An 18347-nucleotide genomic window follows, 5' to 3' on the forward strand; every position below is an offset into this window, starting at 1 on the left:
CAGAGGCCACAACTATGACTGGCACTCCATAGATAAACCTCACAAAATTTGCAAACCCAACTCAAATGCATAAATAAGACAAAACAAGTCATTTGTTCCTTTCCAACTTGTCAGCTCTGTCTTATGGCCATTTTATGCAATCTGGGAGATTTGCTTATTAAGATCTACTTGTAGAAACACTTAACTAAATTGATCATTGAGGTGGAGCAATTTACTTTAGCAAAGTAATACATTTTATCCTATTTTCCATACTAGTTCCATTGTAATATCACAAGCATATTTATGGAAAACACTTGTATCTAATCAAACAAAATAACAACTATAGAAAACATTTGTATATCATATTTCTCAAAGAAAATTTTTACTAAAACAATAGTAAAATTATCAGGAAACTCTAGTAAATTCAAAGACACTAAAATGAGGCTGTAAAATCACACCTGCCATCCTGTGAGCAGATGCATCTGTCCCACATGGCAGTCCTCAGAGCAGTTGAGCTGCGATTGTCACCAGCCTCAAGCTACACTAACATTTCTACCTCGGCATTCAAGGTAGATTCTACTTTTTCATACTTTTCCCTCATCATTTGAACTTAGTGGCTGTTCCCCCAAATCCCTGCTTGGTGAGACTTTAGAGGTGTCAGAAAAGTCCAGGTGGAGGAGATAAGAAAACATAATTTAAGAGTTGAAATATCTGATTCTTGCTTATCATTGGAGCTCAGCCTAAAATCTGCTCGGACATGTGGTTGTCTAGCAACCAACTAATGTCCTGTAATGATCTACAAATTGAAGCCTGTGCTGAATGAACGTTCTAGTCCAAACCCAAAGCTTTATATAGTTAATTGAAAGCTAATGTCCTCATTAGTGGCTGTTATGGAGGCTCAACAAGTGCAGTTTGCATGTGCTAAGTGTTGAATATTTATTAGACATGTTGTTTAATACAGAGTAGGAGGAACTGAACAATCCATCTGGTGGCAACTAGGAGAATAAAATGGTGGTTTGGAATTGCCCAACCCATAAATACATTCAGGACAGCTGATGCCCACCCTACTGTTCACCACAACTGTCTTAATCTACATTGCATCTTCCTGGTTCCTGGCTTTTCTTAGCAGAGTCTGAATATTACCAAGGTCAGACTACTTCGAACCTGGCAAGTAGCACTCAGACTTATTATATTCCTTGTCAATCACCTATTGTTCATCATAAAATCAGCAGGAAGTAAATGAACCTTTGTAGTTGATACCTACAAGCCCTTTTTGGTTGACGTTAAAATAAGTGTAAATTTAAAATACATTAAAACTTAAGAAATTATGTTTGCCTTAATTGCTACTCACACAACCACCCTGAGCTTCCAGGAGTCATCCTGATATGTTCCTCTTTTTTTTTTTTTTATTGCAGTAACATTGGATTATAACATTATATAGCTTTCAGATGTACATTGTAATATATTTTGAATTCTGTGTAGATTATATCATGTTCATCACCCAAAAACTAATTATACTCCATCACCACACATGTGAGCCTAATCACCCCTTTTGCCCTCCCCCCTCCTCTCTTCCCCTGTGGTAACCACCAATCCAGCCTCTGTTACTGTGTGTTTGTTTGTCATTGTTTTTATTTTCTACTTATGAGTGAGATCATATGGTATTTGACTTTCTTCGTCTGGCTTATTTCACTTAGCATAATACCCTCAAGGTCCATCCATGTTGTCACAAATGGCCGGATTTGATCATTTCTTATGGCTGAGTAGTATTCCATTATGTATATACACCACATCTTCTTTATCCATTTGTCCCTTGATGGGCAGGTAGGTTGCTTCCAAGTCTTGGCTATTGTGAATAATGCTGCAGTGAACATAGAGGTGCATGTATCTTTATGAATTTGTGTTTTCAAGTTCTTTGGATAAATACCCAGCAGTGGGATAGCTGGATGATATGGTAGATCTATTCTTAATTTTCTGAGGATACTCCATACTGCTTTCCATAATGGCTGCACCAGTTTGCACTCCCACCAGCAGCGTACGAGGGTTCCCTTCTCTCCACATCCTCTCCAACACTTGTTGTTTCCTGTCTTGTTAATTATGGCCATTCTGACCGGAGTGAGCTGATACCTCATTGTACTTTTGATTTGCATTTCCCTGATAGCTAATGACGTTGAACATCTTTTCATACGCCTGTTCGCCATCCATATAACTTCTTTGGAAAAATCTCTGTTCAAATCTTTTGCCCATTTTTTAATTAGATTGTTGTTTTTTTTGTTGTTGAGATGTATGAGTTCTTTGTATATTTTGGATATTAACCCCTTATCTGATATATGGTTTGCAAATATCTTCTCCCAATTGTTAGGTTGTCTTTCCATTTTGTTGATCGTTTCCTTTGCTGTGCAGAAGCTTTTTAGTGCAGAAACTTTTTAGTTTGATGTAGTCCCATTTGTTCATTTTTCCTTTTGTTTCCCTTTCCTGGTCAGACATGGTACTCAAAAAGATGCTGCTAAGACCGATGTCAAAGAGTGTACTGCCTATGTTTTCTTCTGGAAGTTTCATGGTTTTGGGTCTTACATTCAAGTCTTTAATCAATTTTGAGTTGATTTTTGTGCATGATATAAGTTAACGGTCTACTTTCATTCTTTTGCATGTGGCTGTCCAGTTTTCCCAACACCATTTATTGAAGAGACTCTCCTTTATCCATTGTATGCTCTTGGCTCCCTTGTTGAATATTAGCTGTCCATAAATTTGTGGGTTTATTTCTGGGCTCTTGATTCTGTTCCATTGATCTGTGTGTCTCTTTTTGTGCCAGTACCATGCTGTTTTGGTTACTATGGCTTTGTAGTATATTTTGAAATCAGGGAGTGTAATACCTCCAGCTTTGTTCTTTTTTCTCAGGAATCCTTTGGCTATTTGGGGTCTTTTGTTGTTCCATATAAATTTTAGGATTCTTTGTTCTATTTCTGTGAAAAATGTTGTTGGAACTTTGATAGGAATTGCATTGAATCTATAGATTGCTTTAGGAAGTATGGACATTTTAACTATGTTAATTCTTCCAATCCAAGAGCACAGAACATCTTTCCATTTCTTTGTGTCTTCTTCGATTTCTTTCAACAATGATTTATAGTTTTCGGTGTACATATCTTTCACCTCTTTGGTTAAGTTTATTCCTAGATGAAGAATAAAAATCACATGATCATCTCAATAAATGTAGAGAAAGCATTTGATAAGATACAGCATCCATTTATGATAAAAGTTCTAAATAAAATGGGTATAGGAGGAAAATACCTCAACATAATAAAGGCCATATATGACAAACCCACAGCAAATATCATTCTCAATGGAGAAAAACTGAAAGCTATCCCTTTAAGAACAGGAACCAGACAAGGATGCCCACTGTCACCACTCTTATTTAACATAGTATTGGAAGTCCCAGCCAGAGCAATCAGCAAGAAAAAGAAATAAAAGGGATCCATGTTGGAAAAGAATAAGTGAAACTGTCACTCTTTGCAGACGACATGATTTTATATATAGAAAACCCTAACGAATCCCCTAGAAAACTTTTAGAAGTAATAAATGAATACAGTCAAGTCACAGGATCCAAAATTAACATACAAAAATCGGTTGCATTTCTATACACTAACAATGAAGTAGCAGAAAATTAAGAATACAATCCCATTTACAATTCCTCTTTTTTTAAATCTCTTTTTAAAAGAGATAGTTACTGTAAGAAAAATCCTCTAATGATATAAAAAGTTAAGTGATTGGTATTTGCTAAATTATTCAGTTGATATATTGACCATCCATTATGAATTTAGGATTATGCTAGAATCTGTGGGGGCCAAAGAAGAAGTATTCCATGCAATTCTTCTTCCTCATCACCAAAGAACCACCTCTTCTGTTTTTTGAAGATGAAGATTAGCCCTGAGCTAACATCTGCTGCCAATCCTCCTCTTTTTTTGCTGAGGAAGACTGGCCCTGAGCTAACATCTGATCTGATAGCAACTTTTCAGGAAAAAGAGAAAAAGAGAGAAAATCTCTACTACCTTTCAATAAGACTTTCTAAATTTCAGAAATATAAAATGAAATATGCATATCTTAGAATTTTAAAAGAAAAAGTTATTTAGGCTTCTAATATAGAAAACGTATGAAAAAATTCACTGCTTCTATAGTCCTGTCTGAAAAGATAAGCTGCAACAGTTGAATAGATATTTTTACTCCTCTTTGAAAATCAATAAAGTTTTCAAAACCATGTATACTTCAAATACTTGTGGTTTTTAAGCTTTAAACTAATTAGTAGTTTTATTAAATGTGCTAGATTTTTAACACTTTTTTAACACTCAGAATGTTTGGACGCATTGGTGTTATTCTCTGTCTTTCTCTCTACCCTTTTTAGCCTCTCGTTCTCTCTCCTTTTATGTGTGGCTCCTTCTCTAAGTTCCTTAATTCTCTAAGCCTCAGCGGGATATTTGTACTATTGATTGCATTATTTAATTAAAGCTTTGTTCTTTGCTTTTAAACCAACAATTCTTTCCCTCTTAAAAAATAACTAAATTCAGTTGTTTTTGTTAATTCACATAGCTCTCAATTAATTTTGTACTTCACCTCAGTAGCCCTCAATTTTTTAAGTGTTTCTGGAAAAAAAAGTACTTTTATAACAAAGTATTTCAGTGTAAAAAATTTATACTTTGCAAATTCAGAAAGAAAAATATTACTTCACTAATATAATAATTTGCCTAGACAAAAAAGAGAATCTTTTGGGGGCTGGCCCCGTGGCCGAGTGGTTAAGTTCACGCGCTCCGCTGCAGGCGGCCCAGTGTTTCATTGGTTCGAATCCTGGGCGCGGACATGGCACTGCTCATCAAACCACGCTGAGGCAGCGTCCCACATGCCACAACTAGAAGGACCCACAACAAAAAATATACAACTATGTACTGGGGGGCTTTGGGGAGAAAAAGGAAAAAAATAAAAATCTAAAAAAAAAACAAGAGAGAGAATCTTTTAAAACACACCAGAGCCAAAGACCAAGTGTCTCTATGGCTATTTTAACTTATTCCCTTCCCTAAACACAAGTCCTAAATGTTGTATCTGGCAATGAACCTGTGCTCTCCTAAATAAAGTTAATGATAACACCAGTCATAAAACAATAACGTACCTGCTATGTGTCAGGTTCACTCTCGCTGGCTCTCTCTCACACACACACCACTGTGGGACATCATTACTGTCACTTCTCAAAGAGTAGAAAACAAAAGCCAGGAGTCACAGCCAGTAATTGGTTGTGGGAGAAGTAAACTCCACAGCCCTTACTGAATCTTCCAAATTCTCTTTAAAATAACCACCTAGAATTTTTTAGGACCTCAAATTCCAACTTCCAGCCAGTCAGACCAATAATATTTATTCAGTTTCCTTATATATACAGTACTATTCTTGGTCCTGGTACAGAAGGGAATCCATACATTACAGGACTTTTTTTACATTTAAGCATATTTTCCTGAAAGTTTTTTAAAAAAAAAACAGCTTCGTTGAGATATAATTCACATACCATAAAATTCACCATTTAAAGTACACAATTCTGTGGTTTTAGTATATTCACGGAATTCTGAAACCATCATCACAATCTAATTCCATAACATTTTCATCACCCCAAAAAGAAGCTTCTTACCCACTTGCAGTCATTCTAGTTTCCCTCTACCCCCAGCCCTAGGCAACCACTAATCTACATTCTCTTTCTATGGAATTGCCTTTTCTGAATGTTTCATACAAATAGAATCATATAATATGCAGTCTCTTGTAACTGGCTTCTTTCACTTAGCATAATGTTTTCAAGGTTCATTCATGTTGCAGGATGTATCAAGAATTAATTCCTTCTTGAGGCCAGCTCAGTGGCACAGTAGTTAAGTTTGCACGTTACACTTCGGTGGCCTGGGGTTTGCCAGTTCGGATCCTGGATATGGACCTATGGACCTATGCACCACTTGTCAAGCCATGCTGTGGCAGGCGTCCTACATATAAAGTAGAGGAAGATGGGCAAGGATGTTAGCTCAGGGCCAGTCTTCCTCAGCAAAAAAGAAGAAGCAGAAGAAGAAGAAAGAGGAGGATTGGCAACAGATGTTAACTCAGGGCTAATCTTCTTCAAAAAGAAAAAAAAGAATTCATTCCTTCTTATTATCAAACAATATTCTATTATATGGACATACTCCATTTTATTCATCCATCCATCCCTTGATGGACATTGGGTTGTTTCCACTTTTCAGCTACTATAAATAATGCTGCTATGAACATTTGTGAACAAGTTTTGTGAGAAAATTTGTTTTCACTTCTCTTGGGTATAGACCTAGGAGTGGAAATAGTGAATAATATGGTAAATCTATGTTTAACATTTTGAGTAACTGAAAAAACTGTTTTCCAAATGCACTATTTTATATTCCCACAAGCAATGTCTGAGGGTACCAATTTCTTCACATCCAGCAGGACCTATTCTTACATCTTATTACGTTATTACATTTTAATAAAGGGGAATTTCACACAAACATGAAATTAAGGGAAGATTTTCCAAAAGCTAATTTGTAATGCTGGTGAATTTCTCAAGAATGAAAAAGGAAAAGGAAAAGAAACATTCAATATAGCTGATATTTGGCCAATTTGAGTTCTGGCCTGGAGAACATCTTATCTAAATATTAATCTCAGAGGTTCTTTCTCAAAATACTCAAAGTTTATATAATTATTTCTATCATCATAGTCATCAGTATTTTTTAAAAATATACCAAAACTAGTGGTCATGAACTATGTTGAAAGATTTTATTTTGTGATGATCCAACCTAAAGATGGCTTTTTTATCTAAATTTTCTAAATGGTAGGCATTTCAAACAATGTTTTCCATGTCTCCCTACAAAAACAAACATAAATCATCTCCAGGCAAAACTGGGCTTTTTGTACATTCTAAGTCTAAAACTTTGACTTGAAAATGTTCAATTTGGATAATACAGCATATTTCTTGGTGCCTAGCAAGGTGCTGGATACACCTTAGGAACTTAGTAAATACTTATTAGTGGGGAGGGAGGGAGAGAGGGAGGAAGGAGGGAGGGAGGATAGGAAGGAGAGAGGGAAAAAAAGAAGGAAGGAGGAAAGCAAGAAAAAAAAGAAGGGAAAGAAAAGGGAAGGAAGAAAGAGGAAGAGATGGAAGGAAGTCAATTAAGAAACTTAAAAATGCCCCTGGAATTTAGAAAAGTAGGTGTTCTCTAAAGTATAAGAATATTCAGAAAGCCAGAGTCTACACATACTAAGAACCTCCAAAGTGTGTTGTATAACACCATAATATGTGAAGCTTCATTAATATTTGTCCTTATGTAACTACAGATGATTATAACTGAGTTTAAATAACCTGGTAGATACTGGTTTCAATGACTAGGTAGAAGCGTGGGATCTAGGGGAATGATGATGCATTATTGCTAGACCTGTCAGGAAAGCTTACAGGAGAGGATTGGGCACCAAAGTTAAACAGATGACTATAAGAAGGTATCAGTGCTGAATGGGTTAAAAGAAGGAAAGGCCTAAAAATTATAACTCCTGAGAGCTGGTAAGAAAATATAACTTTGCAAATGAAAATGAAAATACCCAGATATAAATCTGAGAGGTTCCAATGGCCATCACCTTCAGTCTTAGCAAAGCTCTCCCCATTAAGTTTAGTTGTGAGAAGAGAGAAATATACATAGAGGCAAAATGATTAAGGGATCAAGACACATGAGAGTAGAAGCCAGTTCTCTCAAATACCAAAACTACACAACAGATATCATGAGATGACGAGTGTGACAGAACAAGCCTCTCCCCCAAAACATCAAATGTCCACGTCCTCTAGGCCAGTCTTCTATTTTATCAATCTTCCTTCATCTAGAGTTCAAACTGGAAATCAACCAATGAACTAATCTGTATTAAGTGATATATTTACTCCTCCCAAGAGTATTTGTATTTTATTTGGGGTCAGTCCCTTCTGGCCAAATAAATGATGCTCTGTTTGTCCTTGTCACAGCGTTAGAGTCAGGTGGTGAGACGCATTTTAAGTCATCTGGGGAAGGAGTGTGGAGAAGGAAGCAGAGAGGACCTCAACAGCTCCTCAGAGCACACACCATAGTTAGTCACCTTTACCACCTTTTGCAAAGTAATTCTAAACGTATGATTGGGTGAAAATATGGTATGTATTAAGTAGATATTGAAGATATCCATTAATTGTACTATGGAGACATGGTCTGATTTCGAAGGACCAAGAAAATTTGTGGAAGTGTAGAATATGGGCAAGTACACAGGAATAATCTGTGGTGTAAATTCTAGTTTCTGGCTTCAGGGTCAGGAGACATGGATTCGAGTCCAACTGTGACAAAAAGTTTGTAATTCACTCTCTCTTTTTTTTGGTTTCATCATCTATGATGTTAAAGCATCTTTTTAAAAATTTTTTTCTGAAGAAGACTTGCCCTGAGTTAACATCTGTTACCAATCTTCCTCTTTTTGCTTGACAAAGATTTGCCCTGATCTAACATCTGTACCAATCTTCCTCTATTTTGTATGTGGGTTGCCACCACAGCATGGCATTTGCATTACTATCAGTTTTTTATGTTAACTTTTATCTTGGCAGAGTTGTAAAATATACTTATCAAAGATAAGAAGTAGTCAGGGCATCCACCAAATTTTAGTCTTTCACAATTTTTTCTTACAATAGGTTAGATGATTAGATTAGAAAGAGCCAAACTTTCCAATTCTAATATTCAATCAGTTTCCACAATCAATAAAGGGAAAAGTAGAGAGAAGAAAAACAGTAAGAGAGGTAATGAACTGAAAAGTCTGAAAAAATTTAACTTACACACTGATAATCTAGTTTTATCACCAATAACCTTCCTCTCATCTCACATTCCAGAATTGTATGCTTATTATTAATGGATACCATACTTGTTTGAACAGAAAGGGGGAAAAAACGTAAATCACAAGAGACTCTAAATTTATTATACTCATGGATAAATGGCAAAACCTTCATTGCACATTCACAGGATGCCAATGAAATACCATGATCCTTGGTTGAAGTAAAATTTGTTCTTGGTTAGACTGACAAGGGTAATTAATGCTTCTATAGAAAAGCCTCGATCCCAGTTACTTTATGTCACATGAAAGAAAATTCCGCTATCCACTCCTCCCTCATCTGAGGTTAATATTGAGTTATGAATCACACAATGACAGCCCTGCAGAGACAGGCAAAGTGGTGGCTGAGCTCACCCTGCAACACAAAGCACGCAGCCAGGACTGCAGGCAATAGCACATTCACCTTCCCAGAGCAGAGCTGAGCAGGACATTGTCTACAGGTTATGGTCTAACAGGATGATCTCCAGGGCTTTTCTGAGGCCACTGGCTATATTAGCATCTGTGTGCTATCTGGCCAGATATCTTTCCCTCTCAGACACACCCCTTCTTTTATTCTCTCTCTTCTGTCAAGGCAAATCATTTAAAAGCAGGCCACACCATTAGCGCTATGGCTGAAAGGAACAATTACATGGAACTCACACAGGAGTTATTTAAATTAGCATTTTTAAATTTGTGAACATTTATTGAACATTTCCTGTATGTCAGGCACACTATATTCATTATCTCATTTAATCCACCCAACAAGCCCACGAGGTAGGCTCTGATATTATCTCATCTTATAAGTGAAGATGGTAATTAATTTGCCTTAAGTCCCATAGCTAATAAATGACAAAGTCAGGGCTCACCCTGCATCTGGCTGATCCCAGACTCCACTCTCTTAAGCATAGTGCACACAGCTTCATCTCCACCATTTCTCCTAACCAGACTCATGGGCAGGTAAAAAGTGACGCTGCTTCCCTCAGAAAGATAAATGGTAGGTTATTTTACACTCCCCCACACTGAGCATGACCAGACACTCTCTCCAGGTTGCAGTGAGCTTAGACCCAGAGCACACTTGTGCAGGGAAAAAAAACAAAGACTTTAGCACACACAGGACTGATGCTGATCTGCCTCCCATTCACTGCTACTTACTTTTTCTCAATGAGCCCACCCTGACCAAGAGAGGGAAGCAGGATTTGCTTTTGATGAAAATTTGTTCAGTAGGGTTTTCCTTGAGCAGTATACAATGAGGTCTGAGAGTTCTTTGCAAGACCTCACAACCCCATAACCCCATCTATTAGAGTTCAGTAATTCTTGTTGTTAGAAATTCCCTCTATAAGAAATTCTTTCCTTTGTAGTAAGCATTGCTAGGCACAGAAATTAGATCAGATTTTGGAGGAAAAGAAATCTCACCTGCATCCTTTACTAATCAGATAAGTTCCCAACCTCCTTTGAGCCCACTTCCTCATCTGCATAAGGACACCCTAGGGACCAAAAAAGTTGGTTGTTTAAACTTCCCCTTTTAAATGCAAAGCCATCTGAAATTACTCCCACTTTATTGTGATTTTGTCTACAAGATAATATTTCTCCTCAATAGACCTTGGGAAAATGGTGGTGCCGGTAGAAAAAGGGAGCTCAAAAATGGAAAGAATGAACATTAAAGAGATGAAAAAAGCACCAAAGATACATGTCCCCTAAATCACAAAAGCACCTCAAGAGGAGAGTCCTTTACTTCAAAACCTACATCACAGGTGGTAAAGACAGGAGGTGAGGGAGAAGACGTTAAGACAAAGGAGTTAACAATGCAAAGAACACTAAAGCATACGTTTATTGCCTGGGCAAAAATCTTTTCTCTGATCGTTCACTATAGCCTTCAGGCTTTATACACATCTTGAAAACAACAGACTTTCAGGACCACGCAGAGCCCTAGGGCAACATTATATTTAAATAGTCATCACTGTGTCTTTAAATAGTACAAAATGGAGATGGTGCATTCATATTTCATCTTGTTTCTCACTTGCAAAAAACCTGGCACATCAACCAACTAGCAGAAGAACACAGCTGCGAGTCAAAAGACTAACTACTAGCCCATAAGACTGTTCAGGTCAATAAAAGCAATATAGGAGACATCATCTATCATTGCCCCTTCCAGCATACTTGCTCACCAACATTACAACCCACACACATACGCTCATGTCCAGTGTTTTATGTTTAAATTAATAAAGGAATAGAAGATGTAACTAAACTATGTATACAATTGTGTACAATTCACTTCTCTGTTAATTAAGACTGGTGTCTTGCATTGTTGGACTCACAGGGATTCCCCAAGGCCCAACCTGTCACTAGCTCTGGATCACTTCTTTTCTACTGCCCAGTGTCTTTTCTTTCTGATGCCCATATTGGAAAGAAATTTAAAAATAATTATAATGGATGAGTCTATTTTGTTTGTGCTTCAAAGCGCTTCTAGGAACAAAACCCAAAGAGAAAGAACATTATTAGGATGATTCCACATTAAACTAAGATCTATGGACTCCCAATTGAGAAAAATGGTTTAATCATCACAACGCATATTTATTGAGTGCTCACAGGTATGCTAATGCTGAGCTTTTGTTATTTTCACTGGCAGTCACAACTTCAGACAGAAAAAAAGGCACTTTTTATTAAGAGAAAGGCACAAGGGTAGAAGTCAAAAGACCAGAGATTCTGCTCCAGAATCTGATACATTCTATTTGAACCCCGTCTGAGTTCTTCCTTCTGAATAGGGTTTACTTGACTGCCTCAAAGGGTTATGGTAAGAATCAAGAGATTCATATACGTAAAAGTGCTTTAGAATTTGTTAAGTATTATATAAAAATTAAACTGTAATAAAATCATTATACTTAAAAACAAACACACCCTGGAACTTTAATGAAACCAAGGTAAATCACACTATCACAATTAATTCCTTCCATCTTATAAAATGTACAGCAGCAGTAGAGACAAAATAAATGTTTAAATAAGACTTTCAGAATCTGTGTGGTTAGCTATGCTCACTCAGTAGCAAAGAGTCCCACTACTCTATCTCAGTGTCCCAGGACACATGGCTCCAATTGATGCCTCAGCAAAAGTATAATATATGTAATTTTTTGGTATTGCTTGTGAACGCAGAAATTGCAATGTCAAACCCACTCATGTCAAAAGCTGAAGTATGGAGGCAGAAAGGGTGTTTCCAATGACAGGTGCAGTTAGTACACAATGCCAAAACTTGTCTCAAATTGCTTCCAACAGTCTAACCCTTCCTGTCCATCTCACAAGTGTGACACAGTATGAGAAAACCTGGAAAAAAGGGAGTATTTCCCACCTACCTCCAAATTTCCAAGGTGGGAAGGGTGGGTATTCTAATTATTGGAAACATGTTAAAACTATTGATAAGAAATAAAACTACATAGACTGTGGTTAAATGCTATTTAAATTGTATCATTGAAAAATGCAAGAGTTTAATCAAAGTAGAAAAACGTATAGCATTGAAAATTTTTGAGTACTTTAATAGAACTTAACCAACAATAACACTTTAATCACACCATTTCTACCTAGCAGACATTTTTTGTGCTGTCTACACATAATTGTTGACATATATCAACACTGCATCATTTTGCCTCACTTGCAGCATAGACTCCCTTTGGGGTAGCTGCACAGTTACAGTAATTATTATTTCTCTGACAATTAGACCCAACACATAGGAATGGGTTCTATAAACTACATCTATACTATGAGACCCTATCACTAGTTGTATTTGATTATCTAGAGTGGACACCTATTCTGAAATTTTCTCCCAGGAATTTATACTTATGAACTAAGAAGTGCAATTACTTTAGGCCAAATATTGGTGCATTGGAGAAGTTGTCCATTAACTGAAATCTCTAGAACTTACCCAGAACCTACTCTCTCCAATGACTGATTGTTCAATTCGTCCTTGTAATCTGTAAGATAGACTAGTATACGTCCAATGAATTCCTTTTTAGCTTATTTAGAATTGATATAGCGACTGCAATCAAAAGAACCTTAATATAGAAATTGTTATTCAAATTTGTTTTTCCTTGGCTCATTGTAGTAGGCAGAATTCTAAAATGACCTCCTAAGATTCCTACATATTAGTGTACAATCCCTGTATAATTCCCTCCCCTTAAGTGGAGGTATAACATGTGAATATGAGGGAATATCATTCCTATTATTAGGTTACTGATCAATTGACCTTAAGTTGATAGACAAGGAGATTATCCGAGTGGGCCTGACCCCATCAGGAGACTTTCTGAAGTTATAGAGATTTGAAGGGCCTATGGAAGGGGTCATGTGACAAGGAACTATGGGTGGCCTCTAGGATCTTAGAGTAGCCCCTGGCCAGATGCCAGCAAGAATATGGGGACCTCAGTCCTGCAACCAAAAGGAACTACAAGATTGAATTCTACCAAAAACCACATGAATTGAAAGAAGACTTCACACTCCAGATGGGAATGCAACCCAGTCAACACCTTGATTTTTGCCTCATGAAACCCTGAGAAAAGACCTAGATAACCCATACCCAGACTGAAGATCCACAAAAACTGTGAGATAATAAATTTATAAGTTTGTGGGAATTTGCTAAACAACACAGTTACTCACTATTTTGTCTGAGATTACTTGTGGTTTCTCTCATATCTGCAATTATTTGAAAATTGTCATAGCTGTCAGTGGCTATACCACTAGAACAATCTCTTATTTTCTGCTCCCTCTCTTCCTTACCCTTCTCCCATCTCTCCCATCAACACCTCTGCCCATACCTAGTTCAGCATTCCTAAGAAGTTTGGCCAGTCAGCCAGGGTTAGGAAAACCAACCAACTGTGGTTCAGCACCTTGGACAGCAGCCCCATGTACCGCCAGCCAATCCTTCTTCCGCACCTGTGTCCTCCACCTTGACAATCTAGTCATAGTTCTTTCAAGCACATAAACCATGTGGTACTCTCTACCATTCTTCCTGCTTCATGTTATGTCTCCTGAGTACCTACAGTCAGTGACCAATGGAGAAGTAAGACGATTACACAGGTCAATGTCTGTTTCTGTTCATCATTTATACCCACACCTTTTCCAGGATATTGTCTATACTATTTCAGCCTCCACTGACCCTTCTCACACATTATTTTTTACAGTATTTGTATACATCATTGGCTCATGTAGATTGCTTTAATCGCCTCACTCCATTTAATGTTCTCTTTTCCTAACATGGTTATAACTAATTTCTTAAGAGAAGGAATTATATTTTGTACATTAGTATGACCTTGAGTACAGATCAATAAGTCCTTATTGGTTGATGGGGCAATACATAATATCATCATCAACTTTAGTCTCAGAGAGGAAACTAAAAATTTGATGAGAAAGGGTTTTCACCTACTGGTGTGCATTCCCTGCATAATCCTCTCTCCTTAAGTTCTATCTTAGACCCACGTCTAAAACAACAAGGACTAAATTTGAGGAATTGAGGAGATAAAACTCATGGACACCACCCAGTTCCCCATGCCAAAACTTTCTCAAACATCAAAAGGGATGAGAAGCACAGAGACAAAGAGTTACATCAGAGTGAATAAAGCTCTTCTGCTTCTTGGGGGTGGGGTATCTAGCGTAGTGGTGTTGGTAGGCAGTCAGCACGGGGAAAGGAACCAGCCAAATCAGAGAATCTGAAAAGGACTCTCCCAAGATTGTATCTATTCCTTGTGGGAATGGCCATGAAGGTGCCCAGAAACAACTTATGCTTCCATATAGGACAAAATTAAGCTCCTTAGCAAGCTGCATTGCTAATCATTGTAATACAGACTCATTGTAAGGGCTCTGGGTACTAAAATTCTTGCTTATGTGATCCCTCTAATTCTGAACCTCCACCTCAGATTATGTAACTCCTTATCTAACCCTGCATTACAGGACCTAAGAATTTTCTATTTTTGTCGATTTAGGGGCTTTCTGAGAACAGGCAGGACTGTATTCTTCCAACTTTACAGAGATAAGTTCTCATTACTATACAATCTTCTCAGCACCTAACAAAAGAAAATAAATAAAAAATTATCTTCAAGAGAAAGCGATGCATGTAAACATATAATGCAACATGATAAGTGACACAATGGAAATATGAACAAATTACTATGGTAGAACAGAGATAAAGGGAACTAACTCCCACTGGGGAAGGTTTTAGATTGGAAATGCCAAGATAAATTAGAAAAATCATATAAATAGAAGTTTAAAAAGTTAGATATTTGCTGAGAGATGGTGATAATGGTGGAAACTACGCACTTGTGGGGGCAGGGGTATATGGGGAATCTCTGGACCTTCCTCTCAATTTTGCTGTGAACCTAAGACTACTTTTTAAAAAATAAAGTCTTTTTTAAAAAAGCAAATGAATAAACAATTAAACAAAATTCAATTTTAAAAAGTTAGACAATTTTAGAAACAATACCAAACAGAAAATAAAAACCAGAACTTCCTGAACAGAAAAATTTAATGTGAGGTAAAAACCCAGAGCTCATTAAAAAGACTATATGTTCCAAGGACTTACGAAGAACAGTGAGGGTCAAGAGTCATGTTACTGAGTTTAGAGTCAGACAGCATTGTGTCTCTTTCCCTAGACCACTTTCCATGCATTCTGTTCTGCAGGGACAAATTTGAGTGGTGCTTTATTTGCATGTCAGATTAGGATGACATTGATCCAAACAGACACCAACACAGAATTGCAGAGGAAGCCCTACTGAGTCAGTACTGAAAAAGGAGGATACCAACAAAGGCACAATTGAAGCCATGAGGTACAGGAAGTGTGTGGGCATAGGTGTGTGGGAAAGGATGTCAACACCATGAGTCAATGCCTGAGGACAGATGGGGGTGGCCATACACACAGGAAAGACAGAGGCAGAGAGCCCAATGCGAAAATGAGTGAAAGAGAGATGAACTGAAGCATAGATATTAAGTTATAGGAGACAGAAGGAAGGAAGAAAAAGAGAAACAAACAGAATCCAAGAAGCAGATGGGAGCAGAGGTTCAAAAGCAGAAAGACAGATTGTCTACAATGCCAGCTCAGAAGGGCAAAACTCCACTGTTTGCTTCTGGATTTCACAAGAGTGTCCTTTCAGCATGTTCTGTGGAACACCATGCCCTACAAATATTTTCTATTTTTTTCAGGACAAGAAAGAACTTTTCTCTCCCTCTATCTATGCTGCACCCCTCCTCCCCATTATGAGATTTCAGCAATATTACTCTGTCTTGAAAGCACACATAAAACAAGCAATATATTATGACCATTCCAATATTTTAAATGAATTTCACAATTTTCTGATGGAAGAGTTGGAACTTGCAGAAGGGAAATGTTCAGCCAATTCTTTAAAGGTAACTTGTGTCACCTGGGAAGAGAGGCACATTAATTATCCTCTTGTGATCGCGCAACAGTTCCTGTTAGGATAGCCAATAACTGGGCAAGTGATATCAGCAGCTATATTTAGCTAAGGGCCAATTTTCACTTTGTACTTCAGTTCAGCCTGTAACGACAAAGACGAATGTAACAGGAGCGCCATCATGACTCCTGAATGCGGCGACAACATTATGCTATGGTCAGACATAAGGGTCCCTTCCAGCCTTTGAAGACCTGCCACAGGGTAGTGGAGGTAGACCTGCATACCTCCTTACTAACAGGAAGAAACTTAACTCCAGTAGAAGGAGAAAGGGACAAGAGAAAAACAATTTTTTCCCCTCTCTTTGCCACTTCTAGTCACATTCTTCTCTCCCTAGCCCTTTTTAGAAAAATGTGTCTCTTTTCTCCAAATACTGTAAAATCAAACAATCATCTTCCAATTACATGAACCTATCTACAAAGGTCATTTAGCCCAGTATCCTACTTACAGTGAAATTTCATCAAACAGAAAAGAAAAATAGACCCATAAAAACGAAGGGAAAAAAAATGAGATTCCTTCATTTGGCCATTAGATTTATAATGTATTCTCTAATTCTTCTACTAGACTAGCAGTTCCAAGCTGCAGGAAAGAGTCAGGAGGCTGGGCTGGATTCCAGGTAGGTAAAATATGCCTAAGAGATTTTTGAAATATCACATCCCATGGTGAAATCAAAACTAAGAGCCAATCAAATAAAACTTCAATCCCAAAGAGCCGGGAAGAGAAGCAGAAACAAGACAGGACGCAATAGGACCAAGAAAGTATGGTCCATTCTAGGGGCACTTCCTCAGTGCAGGAGAGGGGTTCAGGGCTTTTGTGTAGAGCTCATTTATCTAATCCACTGAGCAAATGGACCTCTAGGAGCAAGGGCCAGGTGGCATTGCATACCTGACCAGTGATTTTCCAACCATTGCTTGAACCCTTTCAATGTCCAAAACATTACAACTTTTCAGGCACCTTATTTCATGGCAGACAATTCCTGTTACCAGGAAAGATAATCACAAGATCTGCGTCAGAAAGTTCTGCCCTTTCTTGGTCTCTCTATTGTCTCCTAATGCCACATTCATCTCTCCGCAGCAGTAGGCTTTGCCTGTACTGCTTCTTCTTCTCCTTTCAACTCGAGCTCTTCTATTATTCTTAGGCTTTTTTTCAAAAGTGAGTTCCTGCTGGATTTTTGCTTTCTCCAGCTATTTTTCCAGGTGCCTGACACTCTTTTTTTTTTTTTTTGGTTCATTTTTGATGCTCTTCTTGCCGTCTTGAGTGTGGGTCCATTAAAAAAGCTGAGCTGGCGCGTGCTCTCTGTGCAATCACTTTCATTTCTAACTAGATCCCCTATTTTCCTTCTCATAGAAGTTATTCACAGTTGTATTCGGAATTTTATTTGTTTTTCAAGTATTTCAACCCTTTGAGCCATAGAATAATATTTTTTTAGCATGTTTATTGTAGAAACAGGGATAACATTGTGTCACAGTGAAAAAGACAGACCATAGATCCTGAGGTACACAGAGGGCATGCATTGATGGCCAAATAAATACTACAATAGATGCTCCCTTCTATGTAGCCCCTCAGGAGTGTTACTGCATAGAACAGGAGAACAACAGCACCACATGAGAAGTGGATGCTGAGCTGGGCCCACTCACCCACTAAGTGGTTTGCTTCTGCTGACCAGGCTTTCAAGATGAGTGATTCTAATTTTTCCTTCAACAAAATCGCAGCTCTCAATGAGTCATGGATATTTGGGTGGCTTTAGAGTGGGTAAAATCACAGATGTCAAATCCACAAATGTTAAAAGCCTACAGCAGAGATCAAAACACAAACGTTATAGGAGCCAGGCAGGAAACATAAATGAATAACTCAGGATGGATGTAAGACAATAGTGAGTGGTAAAGGCTATGTTTAATTGGGAAGGAATAATAATCATAATCATAGCAAACATTGGTATGGCACTTATTTTTTACAAGGAAGGAGTTGAAAGCTCATACATACTGATTTATTGAACCCTCAAAACTACCCTAGGAGTTAGGTTCCCTTATTATCCTCCAATTTAAA

The 18347-nt window shown here is 37.7% G+C and overlaps 1 long non-coding RNA gene across 1 annotated transcript in view; it reads right to left on the bottom strand.

The window, feature by feature from the left end:
* Window positions 1-2208: 2208 nt before the first annotated feature.
* The window catches only part of LOC138919256 (uncharacterized), a 163032-nt gene continuing 146893 nt past the window's right edge, over window positions 2209-18347 (bottom strand). The window contains exon 2 of the long non-coding RNA XR_011429276.1: window positions 2209-3149. This is a non-coding gene — a long non-coding RNA (uncharacterized lncRNA). The remainder of the gene's footprint in view (window positions 3150-18347) is intronic.

This window comes from Equus caballus, chromosome 19, assembly GCF_041296265.1.
Source record: "Equus caballus isolate H_3958 breed thoroughbred chromosome 19, TB-T2T, whole genome shotgun sequence".
Taxonomy (NCBI): domain Eukaryota; kingdom Metazoa; phylum Chordata; class Mammalia; order Perissodactyla; family Equidae; genus Equus; species Equus caballus.